Genomic DNA, 17500 nt, shown 5'->3' with positions numbered 1-17500 from the left:
TCACCATCACAGGGTTAAATCATGGTCGGCCCCTTCCCTGTCCTTAAAATGACTCAATCATAACCTGACCTCAGCTTGAAAAGAGAAAAAAGGGAGGATGGCCTTTTTTAATGATAGGGAAAGCACAGATAAAGACTGTAAGTTTTTGAGTGAAATTGTAGAGCTTGGAATTATTTTGTGGAAGTATTACGGTTGAGAGAGAGAGAGAGAGAGAGAGAGAGAGAGAGAGAGAGAGAGAGAGAGAGAGAGAGAGAGAGAGAGAGAGAGAGAGAGAGAGAGAGAGAGAGAGAGAGAGAGATATGCCCTTTTCTACTTTGGTGGGAGTAATCAGTTATATATTGTAGTCAGCAGTGGGGGCCGTGCCCAACCGTTTAAACCCCTGCTAACAACTCCCACCCTCCACACCAATTAACTCTATGCGCTGTGCTGCACACCACTACGCCATATTCTCTCTCTCTCTCTCTCTCTCTCTCTCCTTCTCCATATATACAAATGCCAGCCTGGCATTGTTCCACCTGTCAGTGGAAACCATTTCACCACCACAGGGTTAAATCATGGTCGGCCCCTTCCCTGTCCTTAAAATAGTGGGAACATAATCAGCACCAGCAGTCTGTTGTGTGTCAATCAGGTTAGTGAATGGTTTACATCAAAGCCACCTCCTTTCATTTCAAAGTACATCATTTCACATCTCAAACTACATGATTTCACACGCCTTTTTAAGCCATTTTAGATAATGTCCATTGTCGATCATTCCGCCTTGCTCCATGAACATCTGGAGCTACAGCATATGCGTAGGTCTGGGAAGGTGTGGTTTTATCAAAAAGAATATTTGCACGTGAATAGGGTAACACTTGTCTGACATTTTAAATGACTTGCTACTTTAACTACTCAGAAATTCGAAAGCAGTACGAAATCAGTACGAACAGTTGAAATCACAGAATCAATATTTTTCCCTTAGGCCGGGAGCCACCCATACCCCTCAGGATGTTTTCTGCTAACTTTTTTTCACTATGATTTCCTGTTAGCCTATACCCTGGGCCATAACGAGTTGATAGGGACATCTCCCAACTCGGCCCCGTTTGGTCTCAGGGCCCAAAAAAACATATTTTAAGGAAAAGTGGCAGGCGAAATTATATAGCTGTAAATATTAAGGTACTGCAACTGCAAAAATGGTCCTAGAGCCCTGTAAATTTACATGGATCACCCTGTCACATAGGGGAATCAACCTGAAAAATGTTTCAGGGCTTGGTGCTTTTCTTCTGTCAAATACCATCTTTAACATACCCAAAACCCCCAAAAAATGCTTGTCCGCCTGACAAATTGTCTTCAAATTTGATTATTTTCAACTCTGTTATGATATGCAATAGTCCCTCTAATGTAAATAGAAAACTACCCAAGTTCATGAGCTTCAATTTAAGACCAAGAGGACCCTTCTAGCTAGAGCACAACAGATATTATGTCCAAAGTTATTCACAGTAGCCTATCCGAAATCAGAAGGGAAAAAGACGCTTCAGGCCTCATCATTTCATATGGCACTCTGAAGATTTTTTTTTCATTTAAACCATGTTTCAGAAGAGTTGGCATGCAGTGTAGTGCTATACTATCTTGTGTGAATGACTGTAGACAAGGTATTCAGCATGCAAGATTACACACAAAACCAGCCAACACACTAACCGAACCAGCATTCTGACCAACGTCCCATCCGAAATTATTCTCACTTCAAAGACCATTTTGAGGTAAGTTCATCCCCTTCGGTGTGTACATGCGTGTGCGTGTGTGTTTGTGTGTGTGTGTGTGTGTGTGTGTGTGTGTGTGTGTGTGTGTGTGTGTGTGTGTGTGTGTGTGTGTGTGTGTGTGTGTGTGTTAAATGCACAGCCACCTAACTTTGATTGTCTAATATGTTTTAGCTAATCAAATGTCGCTCGTGGGGATCATTTTAAAGATGGCAGGCAGAAACGATTTATATCATTAAGTTACATAAAGTGAAATACCGTACATCCACTATTGTATTAAATCGTTGTCCTTATCTTTGCCTTGTCTTCCGCCTTGACCAAGTATTTCCAGCACTACCAAAGATAGCTGATTTGTTGGCTAGCTGTGGTTATTAGCCTCTGCTTCCTGATAGAAGTCCTCTCAGTGTAATCTTTTCTTATTTAGATGCTGTTTTATAAGCATTGTCATCCATATTAACGTTAGATCATGTTAATAGATATCTACATAATTTGATTTTTGCACATTATGAATTCATTACTCTACTGAAACTTATTTTCAGATGGGTGTAACACAATCAACAATCTAAACCTGGAAACATGCCTAAGAAAAGGCATCATGATGAAGACTGGACAATTGGCCAGGGTTCTTCAAAACAAAATCCACTACCTCAGCCATGTCTTCAAAACTGTATCCTACATGGTAATAAGGGGACTGTACAAGACAGGTTCATTCTTTTGTCTTCTAAGGCTGATCCGCAGACTGCATTTTCTGAAATTCATGACATGAAAAAGAAACTTCAAACACAAGTGTTTGATTGTGGTGGAATGCAAGATATTGTTGAATCAATTCCTGATGAATTGTCCTTGGATTGTGGCTACCATAAAAGCTGCCAACGTGTTTTTTTCCAAAAGGCAAAGCATGCTTTAGACAAGTGTCAAGCAGAGAATGTGTCAACAAGACAAGCCAGAGATCATTTGGATTCCCCAGTTTTGTTTGGGCAGTACTGCATATTCTGCAAAGGTAGCACAGTGAAGCAAGTGTCTGGCAAAAGATACAACCTACAAAAATTCCAGTCAAGTGCATACAGAAATATAGAGGAAAAAGCCAAGGAACTCGATGATGAAGACCTGCTATGCAAAATCAGAGGAGTTGACCTTTTTGCTAAGGAGGCACAGTATCACGAATGCTGTCGAAGACAGTACATGGTAAAACGAGTACCCCAGACTCACAATTCATCTGCAGCATCTGAAATAACTACAAAGAAGGCACTGATCAGTAAAGCTTTTACTCGTGTGCATGACCATATCAAAATGGAAGTTATCCAGAAAGGTCAGGTTATTAAACTTGCTCACCTTACAGCATTGTATAATGACACCTTAAAGGAATTCAGAGGAGCATCTATTGCTGAAATCACAAGTCATAACCTGAGGCAAAAAATTGAAGGCTGCCCTGATCTGAAAGATTGTATTGACTTCTCATCCAGTCAATTTAAAGATACATTGTTGTTTTGTAAATCCCTGGAATCCATGAAGACGACAGTGCGTTCAGCCTATGAGTTAGGAATTAAAGACTGGTGCAAAGAGGTGAGCTATGATCTTCACAAGAAAATTCTTACTGCCTTCAAAACAGCTGAGCCACTGCCTTGGCCCCCGAGGGCTCGCAATCTTCATGACCCAAAGGAGGAGATTCCACCAGAAGTGTTACGCTTCATTTTAAACCTCATCTGTGGAGATAAGAAGCCGTCACATCGGGAGGAAAGTCTGGCATCCTCCATTTCTCAGGACCTCTGCAGAGCAGCTACATCAGGTCAATGGAAGATGAAAAAGCACATCTTGCTTTGTATGACACTGCGCCATCTCTTCAGATCAAAGCGCATCACCACGTTGATCCATAGGCTTGGTCACTGTGAGTCATACACATACTCAATTGAACTTGAAACAGCTCTGGCCAATTCAATTGTCAATAGTGCTTCATTAATCAGCAACTCAGATGTCATCAAGAAGCAACCTGATGGTGCACTCTTTCACAGTGACTGGGACAATTTTGATCAGCTAGTGTCAGATGTATATGGTGCAGGTTCCATCCATACTGCTGCAGGGATCTACATGCAAGACCTAGGTTTCTGTGATGATCCAGGCGCACTGCCATCAGCAGAGACCATGCATGAGTTTGCAGATGCAGGAGCCTCCATCTCAGGACAGCCTACACATGACTTATGTGCAGATATCGAGACCTCTACCGCAGAACAGTCCAATCCTAGCATTCAGCCTCCAAAAAAACAACGGTCATTTAAAAGTCCTGTGACAGAGTTGCCAACCTACTATAAACGGAAACGGTCGGAGCCACCTAATTTGGTGTCACCTAATTCCACCACAACCTCACATACTCACTCAGAAACATCTGATCTAATTTGGGTCCTTGCTCGTAAAACCAACTCTGAAGATCAGCACATCCCTGGTTTGTCAGGCTGGGTGTCTCTTACTGGCCAGTCCCCCAAATGCCTCACTACTATTGGATACTATCCCATGATCAATTCTCCTATAACTGAATTGGCAACTATTCAGGAATGCCTCAGATACAGTGAAGTTGCATCTTCTGAAGCTGGACAAAAGTACACAATCTCCACATTTGACCTAGGTGTTTGCATGAAAGCATACCCTCTTATATGGAATGAACCAGAAAAATACAGAAACCATATCATCCTAATTGGTACATTTCATTGCTGTGGAGCATATTTGAAAGGCATAGGGAGAAGATACTGTCAAGGGAGTGGGTGGGTAGAAGTCGCTTTGGAAGCAAAACTGATTACCACTGGCTCTGTGACAGGGGTCACTGATGGAAAGAATTGGGACAGAGCAATGAATACACACAAGTCCATGCTTGAAGCCCTGGAGAGGCTCCTCTATGACAAGTATCTAGAAACCCATGAACCACTCTCTCCAGAGGGAACGGCATTACTGGAAAACCTCAATCTTAATGCATCATCTCTCACTCACATGCCACCATTGGATAATGTAGGCATACCTCACCACATTGGAGAATATCTTGCATTCAGAGAATCAGTAAGAAATGGGCAGCAGGGAGAAACTGGACAATTTTGGATGGAGTATATTGACTGCATCTGGCTCGTCATGTCAATGAATAAGGCAGTAAAAACAAATGATTATGAAGGATACAAAGCCGCACTAAACAACATGCCGGACCTCTTCTTCTGCTCAGACCAGCATAACTATGCAAGATTCCTCACCTACCTAGGATACTTTCTGAAACATGTTGAGGAAACACATCCAGAATCTGAGAAACTTTTGCGTGCTGGAGCGATCAGTGTTTCAAGGTCACAGATCCCAGGCAACCGCTGCCACACAGACAAAACAATAGAGGAGACAGCAATGAAATGGCTCAAGTCAAACTCTGGGTCTGGGACATATTCTACTGGCATATGTGGAATAACCAGTAATCATGAAGCAAGCCAACGCCACATTCTGACTGCCCATGCCAAAGGAGAGTTTGTAGAAGCCATGTGGGAAATGGCATGGGGTCGAGGTGAATATACAGAGAAGCAGCAAAGAGATCTGAGACCACGTGAGATTACAAGATCTGAGGAGCAAGTGCAGAGAACAGTAGAGGCTTTTCAGAGCTTTATTAATCCATTTGAGCTTGAGACTTCTCAGCCCTTGACAAGTTTGAGTTCAGGAGCCGCTATGCCAGAAGATGTTCGCCATGATGTCCTGAATGGTCTGAAAGTAGGTAAAACTCAAAAGGAGAAATTCATCCATGATCGACTTCAAAACAAAGATGTCCTTTTCTTTGAACCCATCAAGAGAAACAGGTTCAAAACAATGTCATCTACTGCACCAAAAAGGACACTGGTGGCATCGAACCAGAAAGTGCTACAATACAAAGCTACAAGTGGGTTTCTTTTTCAGATCTTCATTAAATCACAAGAACTGAAGGCACAAATAAGCACTGCTGACCTTATGACCTATCCCCTAACTGTGACACCATACTCCATCTCAACAATGGATGGCTTTTTTGCAAAAAACAACAAAGCAAAAGGCATGAACCACATGATCAAAGATGCTGAGAATGCACAGCTTCCTCCTCCAGGTCAATGTGCTCTCATTCAGGATGGAAATTCCTCATTGTACATGCGTGATGTACCCCAGACAATGAAGGCAATATCAGAGAGAACATTCACAAGTCTACCTGCATCAGCTGAAACAATATTCAGCACAGACACTTACGTGAATCGTCTTCATTCACCAAAATCAGCCGAGAGAGATCGCAGAGGCTGTGGTGAACGTTTTATTGTGAATGGGCTGAATGTTCATCGCCCCGCTGATTGGAAGGCCTTTCTCACAAATGATGAAAACAAGAAAGCACTCATTCATTTACTACTGGATCACTGGAGCTCCAAAGATATGATGGAAAATGTCCTTCGAAGGCCTGTCATTTTCATAGAGGCTGGTCAAGCCTACAGGGTAGAATGTAATGCTGGAGTTGTGTCAAAGGAACTTCTCCCGGAGATCTGCTCAAAACATGAAGAAACAGATGTTAGGGTGATTATTTACATGCACTACATCCAGACAAATATGCCTCACATCAGGACAGTGAGAGTCAGAGCAAAAGACTCAGACATTTTCTTCATTCTCCTGTATTATGCCAAGTCATCAACTGTCAACATCATCTTTGACATGGGAGATAGACTAATTGACATCAACCTGCTGGCAGAAGATTATTCGCAGGAGCACATTGCAGCTCTTCTGGCCCTACATGCTTTCACTGGTGCTGACTGCACATCAGCATTCAAAGGCAAAGGAAAGGTGCGACCAATGAAGATGCTGAATCAAACATCGAAATTCATTCAAGTCTTTGCAGAGGTAGGGAACTCATGGGATCTTGATGAACAGCTCCTCAATGGTGTTGAGGAGTTCACCTGCCGCCTGTATGGATTTAGTCGCAGAGTGAAAAGCGTTGATGAAGCAAGAGAAATTAAAATAAAGAAGATGTGTGGGTCAAACCTTCAGGTTCGTCAGGGTCTCTCAATTGACCTATCAACTTTCCCACCATGCAAGAGAGTCCTCAAACAGCACATCAAACGTACAAACTTTCAAGTGTGCATCTGGAAGAGGGCCCATGAGCATTACCCAGAGATCCCAAGTCCACTTGACCATGGGTTTCACATTAACACAGATACTGGGAAGCTTGAACCACTATGGTTTGAGGGTGATGTAATCCCAAAAGCTCTCATTGATGTCTTGGCAGAGGAGGACACGGATGAACATGACATGACTGATGAAATCCATACAAATCTGGATGAAGATGAGGAAGAGGAAGAGGATGATGATAATGATGATTATTAAATGATGATTAAAAGTTCTTATTCACATTCTACACTACTGCTGTACAATACAAAGAAACCATTCCTTGAATAAATTTCTCATTTGATACGTTCATTTTGTGTGATGGTACCATGTGTTGCATCCTGTTTACAGTCCACCAATAGGTGGTAACATTCACATCATACTTTCATTCATAGCAATTTTCAAGTCAAGGTCAAACACTTTAAAAATATGGTTTATGTGAAATTGATGTTCATAGTCCCATATGAAATGGTTATGCCTGAAAGTGTCTGAATGGCTGCCAGGAGGCTAGTTTTTTTTTCCGATAGGCTATAGTGAATAACTTTGGACATAACAGCTGTTGTACTTTAGCTAGAAAGGTCATCTTGGACTTAAATTGAAGCTCATGAACTTGTGTAGTTTTTTATTTACATCTGAGGGACTATTGCATATCATAACAGAGTTGAAAATAATCAAATTTGAAGACAATTTGTCAGGCGGACAAGCATTTTTTGGGGGTTTTGGGTATGTTAAAGATGGTATTTGACAGAAGAAAAGCACCAAGCCCTGAAACATTTTTCAGGTTGATTCCCCTATGTGACAGGGTGATCCATGTAAATTTACAGGGCTCTAGGACCATTTTTGCAGTTGCAGTACCTTAATATTTACAGCTATATAATTTCGCCTACAGATTTTCCTCAAAAGATGTTTTTTTGGGCCCTGAGACCAAACGGGGCCGAGTTGGGAGTTGTCCCTATCAACTCGTTATGGCCCAGGGTATAGGCTAACAGGAAATCATAGTGAAAAAAACATAGCAAAAAACATCCTGAGGGGTATGGGTAGCTCCCGGCCTACCTTCTCCACTGCATTTAAACTTTGACTATGTCACATCTCTGGAAACTTTTAATTGACCTCCTAAAGGTACTGACAGTTAGGTCCACTAGCCTATGTGTAAACTTACCTTTGTTTGTGCACATTGTGAAAATATTAACTATAAACCTATGCCATTGGCTTTTCAGTTCGCTGACCATGGTCCTAAAATGAGCTCTGCAGGTGAAGTGGTGTTTGTGAGCAGTGAGTGACATCAACTTTCAGTGCTACAACTGAATTATAGACAAATCGAATATCACAACCAGTTGTTGGTGATTGGGTTAGGACATACTTAATCACTTGTTCAATTAATTTGTGAGGGTGCTGGCCCAAATGGTAAACACCATGGTAAACACCAGATCGCACCTTGCACTATTCATCTTTTCATCATTGCACAGACGTATTTCAGCGTGTGCCCTCTCAATGAGAAACAATGGAGCCAAACTTAAAGGGGCATTCCACCGGTGGAGACATGAATATGTATTGAAAGTGGGTCATATATGTAGTAGAATAGTAGCATAAATTTCTAATTTGGTAACTTCTTGACCGAGAAAAGGCAGAAAGTGACTTTTCAGTGCTTATGGATTTGTGACAACAATCCCCATAATGCACTGCAGTGCTCAAGTTCCACAGGCCACGCCCAGGCAGCTCTGCCAGTGACTTACTGGAGCCTCAATGCCAGTGATTTCAAAAGCACTGGCACACTGATCTGTGATAGGTCTGTTAGCGCATTAGGTCCAACCCCCTATGGGCGAGGTTGAAAGGGTGGGAAAAAGGCTTGTAGTCTCAACAGAAATCCACCTCTCTTACACTTCCTCCTACAATGATGCAAAATGACGGTTTTTACATCATTGTAGGAGGAAGTGTTAAGAGGTGAATACGGATTTCTCCTGTCTCAGGGGGAATTGAGAGAGTGTTGCACAACCATTCAAAAGTATGACTGGGTGTCTAGCAATGGAAAGCTAAATGCAAATGGGTGGAGTGTCCCTTTAAGCACGAGGACAAGTGTTGCTCTCAAGCTTCTGCAGCCTTTTGTTCAAATAAACGTCAGCACATGCGGGTAGTTTACGAAGCATGGCTTTCCATTGGGTTTTGCATAGACGCTGTCCATGGTTCTGAAAGCAGCTGATTGAGATAGTGGCCAGTGGACGAGGAACTGGGTTTAACTGAGCCACACACACACACACACACACGCACACACACACACACACACACACACACACACACACACACACACACACACACACACACACACACACACACACACACACACACACACACACACACACACACACACACACACACACACACCTGCGTAAACAGGCAATTAAACGCTCAACATCCTTGAGCAAGTGGTTGGAAAAACAAAGTTGCATCATGGGTTGTGGAGACTGTGGAATATTCTGTGTCTCTTATAGGGAATCAGCTCGGTCTAACACTATCAGTGTTGCCAGATTGGGCTGGTTCCCGCCCATTTGGGCTGCTTAGGATGGCCTTGTGCGGGAAAAAAATTGCATTTAGCAGAAAAACCCGCCCAATTTTTGCAATAGAAATCAATACAATTGGGCGGGATTTTGCGCTCCTAGGCGGGTTTTGAGCATTTTTTGGGCTGGAAATCATCAGCCTCATCTGGCAACCCTGAACACTATGCAAGACTGAGCCGGCTGAAAGGGCAGATGGTTGTGGGATGAGACACTTAGACCATTAGACTGCTCTCTGATTGCCTCTATCAGATTTATGCACTCGCCCTGCCTCCCTCCAGCGCCTGCCGTACCCCTCCTCTCCTCCCTCCAACACTATAGTACCCCTCGTCTCCTCCCTCACTCCTCTCCTCCTTACAATGCAACGGTACCCTTCCTGTCCTCTCCTCTCCTCTCCTCTCCTCCCTCCAACACTATAGTACCCCTCGTCTCCTCCCTGACTCCTCTCCTCCTTACAATGCAACGGTACCCCTCCTCTCCTCTCCTCTCCTCTCCTCTCCTCTCCTCTCCGACTCTGCCTCCAATGCTACAGTCCTCTCCTCTTCCTCCTCTCCTCCCCACCTCCCTCCCTTTCTCCCTGCCTCCAATGCCGGGGTAATCCTCCTCTCCTCCTCACTCCTTTCCTCTACACTCCTCCTACATTTTGTACTCCACTCCTTCCCTCCCTGCCTCCAACGTCTGTGCCATATTCCTTCCTCTCCTCTTCTTCCCTCAATCGTTCCTCCTTCCCCATCCCATTTCTCCTGTTTTTGTCCCCTATCATTCTCATTTCATTTCATTTGTCTTTCTCAGTCCTTCTTTTCTGGTCTTGTCTTCTTCATCACTCCCATGTCTCTCCTCTCCTCAAACTTTTATCATGTTTATTACTGTCCTGCTTTTTTACCCGTTCTCCCATTCTTCTCTGTCTTTATGCCTCTTTTTCCCAGTCATTTGTTTCTCTGCTCTCGTCTTGGAGAGGTGGAGAGAAGGAAGAGGAGAGAGGCCATGTGTGTGATGAGGTGGCAAGCCCTTTGGCAGCTTCTCTCTCTCTCTCTCTCTCTCTCTCTCTCTCTCTCTCTCTCTCTCTCTCTCTCTCTCTCTCTCTCTCTCTCTCTCTCTCTGTTCTCTCTGTCTCCTTCTCTGCACACTTGTTTATTATGGCTTGCCTTTTATGGCTGGCACCCTGGCCATATACCAGCTTATGAGGCCATTAAAATACAAGGGTTTCACATGCACACACGCACGCACGCACGTACATACACACACATGCGCACGCATGCACGCACACATGCACGTACGCACGCACACACATACAGTACACACACACAGTATCTACAGGTGTTCTCTGGTGTTCTTTACCACTTTCCCTCTTCTCTCTTCTGGCCATCATGATGTGGACAATCAGCGCGCACGCACGCACACACACACACACACACACACACACACACACACACACACACACACACACACACACACACACACACACACACACACACACACACACACACACACACACACACACACACACACACACACACACACACACACACACACACACACACACACACACACACATTTACTAAGTGATGAGGGTCCTGGTGTGGGTCCAGAGTAGTAATTACCTAGACAGCTGTCTTTGCCATGCCACAGACTATTCAAAAGGACTGAAGCCTGTCAAACCATCAGCACAATATCGGTGTGTGTGTGTGTTTGAGAGAGGGGGAGGGGGAGAGAGAGATGTAGAGAAGGAAAAAGAAAATAAAAAAGAGAGGAAAAACATTGAGAAGTGGTGAGGTATCTTGTTCATGGCCTGGAAAAATTGATATACGACTTCCTCTGTTTCCTGTTTTTTCCATTTCTCTATTTTCCTCAGTCTTTCTCCATTTCTCGAATACAGTATGTTGACTTCCCACACGGGCTGATATTGGCTCACAGTACATGCCTGCAGGGATGCAGAGAGTTTAATGGCAGATACGAGAAAATGTTTGCAAACTCTACACGGCGTGCTTGTGTGCGTGCATGCGGCAATCCAAGCATGACTTGGTCGGTCCAGGACGAGTCATGCTATTGCCTTTATTTCCTCCTCTTCCTACGTCCAAACGCTAAAGTAGAGTATATATTTTAGTTGTTTATTTTCTATACATATGCTTTCACATTTTCATTTGATGTAATAAACGTATATTTACTCGTATGACCAATGTAGAGTAAGATTTACAAGATGTCTGACTGGTCATTCAAAATGGCAGAAATGGAGCAGAGTAAGATGAATAATTGTGGTGGTACAGTAAATATGCACAAAAAGGTAACAGTTTTGAATGGGCAGCATATAGTCTGGAAATAAACTTGTGTAAAAATACATTTAATGAGACTCATCTAGCATGAAGTAGCACAGTTATCCTCCTGGACACGTCCTCCTCTTTTCTATCACTTAACTCACAGCTTCAAGAGGTGACTTTCCAAACTGAAATATGAGGCAAAAGTGGAATATTCTCACAGCATGCAAATTAGAATCCAATACACTGTAAAACATTGCAGGGCAGTTAAAGCATTGACTTTTGTTTGTGAGTTAACTCAACTCAAGGCCATCTCAAGTTGAGTTCATTTACACACTTAAGGCAGCAGGGCAACTTCCTTTTCTACATTTAACTGGCTGCAATGTTTTACAGTGTAGTTATTTAGCAATTTGCATGATAGTAAAATACATTTTCACATAATTACACCCTGGTTAAAAAAAGTTGTGTGTGACACGGTGATGTCACACTGTCAGCCGTCAGCATACTCATCAGAAGTGCTTGTGCTTGTTCTTGTTCTGACGGCCTACGCTCAGGCCTGTCTGTCTCTTCCTGTACCCCAATGCCTCCATCTTCCTGTCTACACACACACACACACACACACACACACACACACACACACACACACACACACACACACACACACACACACACACACACACACACACACACACACACACACACACACTCTTTCTGCATCTTCCTGTATCCCCCTCTCTTCATTTCTGTTCTCTCTTTCTCTCTTTCTCTCTCTCTTTCTCTCTTTCTCTCTTTCTCTCTCTCTCTCTCTCTCTCTCTCTCTCTCTCTCTCTCTCTCTCTCTCTCTCTCTCTCTCTCTCTCTCTCTCTCTCTCTCTCTCTCTCTCTCTCTCTCTCTCCTTCTGTAGCTATAGCCCTCTACTGTATCTCTCCATCTCTCCGCCTCTGCTCCCAGGCTGCTGAGGGCTGATGGCTGCTCAGTCAGTCCTCTGGCGTTTGACTGATTGACGGCTGTGCGGCGGACACAGTGTGACAGCCTCTTAGCTGGGCCGGATAATCAGCCAGACACTTTACTTGGGTCGAGTTATGTCGGCCGTTGCCATGTCGAGCCAGGCCGGGGTGATTCCGGACGGGCTGGGTCAGGCAGTTCTAGAAGCAGGGAAGTCGACAGCGGTCGGGGATAGGTGGAGCTAAATGGGTCAGTTGCCCTGGTCCCAGGTAGGCGTGGGTGGGATAGAATTGGGTCCTCATTGCATTTTATGTATTGGGCAAGGGGGACCTTTCATATGACTTTGTCCCGGGCCTAGCCAAAGTTATCAGCGACCCTGTGTGTGAGTGCTGAGCTGGTTGTGCTGAGGATGTTCAGGCTGACATTTCATTTTATAACACGGTGTGCACAGCTCCGGCTCCTTAGCAGGTTTGAAAAAAAAGCCTGGCTGTGTCACTGTGGGGATTTCAGTCTCAATCAGCGTCTGTCACACGCTCTTTAGTCACTTTGTTACTTTTTTTTATCTCTTCTTTTTTCTTCCTGTCTATGTTTTTTTTCTTCTTTTCATGATTGTCATTTGGGTTCTTGTTTTACTGTTTCTTTCCTCAGTCATGAGCCTTTCCAGAGCTCATTCCAGAGCTTATTCTTTTTTTCATTGCCTCTCTTTCCCTTTCCCTTTCCTCTTCTCTCTTTCTCTTTCTCTTTCTCTTTCTCTTTCTCCTTCTCCTTCTCCTTCTCTTTCTCCTTCTCTTTCTCCTTCTCCTCCCCCGCTCTCCCCTTCTCTTTCTCCTTCTCTTTCTCCTTCTCCTCCCCCGCTCTCCCCTTCTCTTTCTCCTTCTCTTTCTCCTTCTCTTTCTCCTCCTCCTTCTCCTTCTCTTTCTTCTTCTCCCTCTCTCTCCCCTTCTCCTCCTTCTCCTTCTCTCTCTCCTTCTCCTCTCTCTCTTTCTTCTTCTCTTTCTCCTTCTCTCTCTCCTTCTCTCTCTCCTTCTCCTTCTCCTCTTCCCTCTCTCTCTCTCCTTCTCCTCTTCTTTCTCTCCCTCCTTCTCCTCTTCTCTCCCTCCTTCTCCTCCTTCTCCTCTTCTTTCTCTTTCTCTTTCTCTTTCTCTTTCTCTTTCTCCTTCTCCTTCTCCTTCTCTTTCTCCTTCTCCTTCTCCTTCTCCTTCTCCTTCTCTTTCTCTTTCTCTTTCTCTTTCTCTTTCTCTTTCTCTTTCTCTTTCTCTTTCTCTTTCTCTTTCTCTTTCTCCTTCTCCTTCTCCTTCTCCTTCTCCTTCTCCTTCTCTTTCTCTTTCTCTTCCTCTTTCTCTCTCTATCTCTTTCTCTTTCTTTCTCTTTCTCCTTCTCCTTCTCCTTCTCCTCTTCTCTCTCTCTCTTTCTCTTTCTCTTTCTCTTTCTCTTTCTCCTTCTCCTTCTCCTTCTCCATCTCCATCTCCTTCTCCTTCTCCTCTCCTCTCCTCTCCTCTCCTCTCCTCTCCTCTCCTCTCCTCTCCTCTCCTCTCTTCTCTTCTCTTCTCTTCTCTTCTCTTCTCTTCTCTTCTCTTCTCTTCTCTTCTCTTCACTTCTCTGTGTATTTAATGCTTATTCTTTCTATCTCTGTGTCTGTCTCTCTCTCTCTCTCTCTCTCTCTCTCTCTCTCTCTCTCTCTCTCTCTCTCTCTCTCCCTCTCTCTCTCTCTCTGCTGTGTGGTATAGATGGTAATGCACACAGACACGTCTGGCTTCTTTTCTGCTGAGTCTTGCCTGTCAGCTGGAGAGAGTGTCAGAGGGGAACACACACGCATGCACACACGCACAGGCACACACGCTTGCGAGAGCACACACACACACACACACACACACACACACACACACACACACACACACACACACACACACACACACACACACACACACACACACACACACACACACACACACACACACACACACACACACACACAGTGAAAAGCAAACAGGGTTGGTTGAGAGTGAAAGACTGGGAGACAAAAACAAACTTCCCTGAAACTGCACTGTGTGTGCGTGCGTGCGTGCGTGCGGGCGTGCGAGCATGTGTGCGTGCGTGCGAGCGAGCGAGCATGCCTGCCAGCATGTGTGTGTTGGACATACAGTTACGGGCTGCTTCAGCAAGTACATTTCTATGTGTAGCATTTCCCCCTGCATCACACACACTTTCTTTTTCTCCTTGTTTTCTTTATAAACTTTAAGTTCAGCTCTTTTAGTCACGTGCAGTGGCATACAATTCTATGTTGGTCAGTCGAGGTCCATCAAGTTTCCAGTTTGCTTTTTGAAAGGTCTGCATATGGCGTAGATCTGATGTACTTCTTGTGTTCTCATCCTTTGCTTTTGCTTATATAGTAGTGGCTTGCTCTGTAACCTCTCAAATCTGTCCGCTCACCCCTATTTTATCCATTACTCTTTGAGCGCCTGCTTTCATGACACATTGGGTAATCTACCCGCTGACCTGACCCAACACAACCCTAGACAATTTGCTGACAAGGATGCGCTTCTCAACAGCGTTGTTGCAAATTAAGTTAGCAACGTGCTTGGTTGCAATGCAATTTCCCATAGCCAGGCTACTAAATTGCTCACTGGTTAACAACAATGCTTTTGAGAAATGCCCCCAATAGTGCAGCACCATAGGCTTTACTTGGTGACTAGCTTGACTGGGCCTGAGCCTGTCCATATTTCAATCAGACACAGCCAATCCGGTTTGTTTTGTCTGATCATTATTATTACATCACACTTAGCCAACACTTTTATCCAAAGCCATTACAGATATTATTTTATATTATATATTGATCACAGTCCCTGGAGCAGTGTGGGATATAGCTGCCTTGCTCAGGGGCACTTCAGCCATGGAGGGAGGAAGGGATTGGTCAGGGTGGGGATTGATCCTGCAACCCTGTGATCTACAGTCCAACTCCCTAAAAATTACACCACCTTCTGATAGCTGACTTGACTTGACTTGACTTGACTTGATAGACTGTAGAGGCCCATTCACACCCTACAATTGGTAAATTCATACGTTCATACGTTCTAATTAGAGATGCACCGGATCCTGATTTTTAGGATCCTGCCGGATACCGGATCCACTGCTTAAGATCCTACAAAAGGGTTCAAACACATAGCCTACTCGCACGCGTGGGCCCTTTTTATCACGTTGGCTCCAACTATTTTGACTGAAAAGCCTCGGCTACCGGATCCTGGATCCTGGAACCGGATCCGGATCCTGTGAAAAACCCTATTATCCTGCCGGATCCGGAACCGGATCTTGGATCCGGTGCATCTCTAGTTCTAATATCGTCAATATCTTCATCCCGCCGTTCATCTTTTATGTTTGTCACGCTTTTTCCAGCTGAAGTTTCCGGGTTTCATCTGTTTCATCTGTAAGGTTAAGCGCCTCAGTGTGGCACCCTGTGTGAAGGACATTAACTGGATGAAGGCTCCTGTATTCATGCTGCAAGGTGTCCATCACAGCAGGCATCCCCTTTGGCATAGAGCAGTGTTTCCCAACCTTTTTTGTCCTGAGTACCCCCTAAGCCATTTTGACATATGACATGTACCCCCTCGCCCTCACTGATGCTCTGTTGCTCTATCCCAATGTGACTACAGTCAATATATTTGTTATTATTAAATTTTTCCGCGTACCCCCTGAGGTGTGCTCGCGTACCCCCAGTGGTACACGTACCCCTGGTTGGGAAACACTGGCATAGAGGAGCTGTGGGGGTCCACGCTGGCAGTCTCTCAGTGTCTTTTGGCGTTTTTGGAGCATTTACACTAAGACCATGGAATTTCTTTAGAGCCTCACCTGCCAGGTTTATGAGTTTTGGCTGAAACCCCAGACCGTCACCTAGGCCAAGAAACAAATGTCACGTATCTGTAGGCGTTGGAAGAGGCAGACATACTCAAGTGTCAAGCGTCTCATAGCACACTAACCCTTAAAATGTTTCCATCTCGACAGACTTTTTTTTTGCAGTATTTTCACTGATGTGATTGCTTTTGATTTATCTGACGGTCTGAACAGTCTTAACATATTGACTTTCACACTTTTTGAGATTACTGTAGTCATGTTGGCCTGAGTTCTCTAAAACACAAAGAGCCATTCACATATGGTGCACATTATGAGTAAAGCGAGATCACAGTGTTTTTCATACAGTAAACTATGTCGGATGTTATTACCAAACAGCATCTGACACAGCACACATTCCTTTCTCTCCCACTACCCATACAAGCTATGCCTGATATGGCCCTGTAATTGCTGGAAGTAAGAGGGAAAGCTGTATTCATTTTTGCGTTGCAATATAGACGTTAATGTCAGCAAACATAGCCTGTGCATTTAGAGTAATGGTTTCAGTGGCTGGTTTCATTTGAGCGAGTTAAATTAATAGGGCTGTGTGTTTTTATGAGCTTTTGTGTGTGTGTGTGTGTGTGTGTGTGTGTGTGTGTGTGTGTGTGTGTGTGTGTGTGTGTGTGTGTGTGTGTGTGTGTGTGTGTGTGTGTGTGTGTGTGTGTGTGTGTGTGTGTGTGTGTGTGTGTGTGCGTGCGTGTGTGTGTTTCATGGAGATGGCAGGGGTTAGGGTTTCCCACCCTTGCGTAGCCCTGTAACCAGGTTGATTACATATTTATGCAACCCTCAAACAATTATAAGCCATCATCATGGCTGGCTGAATTGCTGACCACCACAGTCTGAAGGGCCCCCAGGCCCGCTAGCCGTCTCAGAGATGGTGACTGTGAGCACAGCCCCACTGCGGGCCTTTATGTTAGCGTGTTGTTCTACTCTGCTGCGATTAATTATGCCTGAGTGGCTGTGCATTTCAATGGGGGAAGTGAACGGTGTCTCACTGTGGGTTTTTGATGATGTG

General features: G+C 44.4%; 1 protein-coding gene across 1 annotated transcript in view; it reads left to right on the top strand.

Annotated features, from left to right (window-relative positions):
• cdh23 (cadherin-related 23) overlaps nucleotides 1-17500 on the top strand; it is a 435252-nt gene that overhangs the window by 138224 nt on the left and 279528 nt on the right. The gene's annotated exons all lie outside the window — the stretch shown is intronic.

The sequence above is a fragment of the Engraulis encrasicolus genome, chromosome 24 (assembly GCF_034702125.1).
Source record: "Engraulis encrasicolus isolate BLACKSEA-1 chromosome 24, IST_EnEncr_1.0, whole genome shotgun sequence".
Taxonomy (NCBI): domain Eukaryota; kingdom Metazoa; phylum Chordata; class Actinopteri; order Clupeiformes; family Engraulidae; genus Engraulis; species Engraulis encrasicolus.
This window is presented reverse-complemented; position numbering and strand designations above follow the sequence as displayed.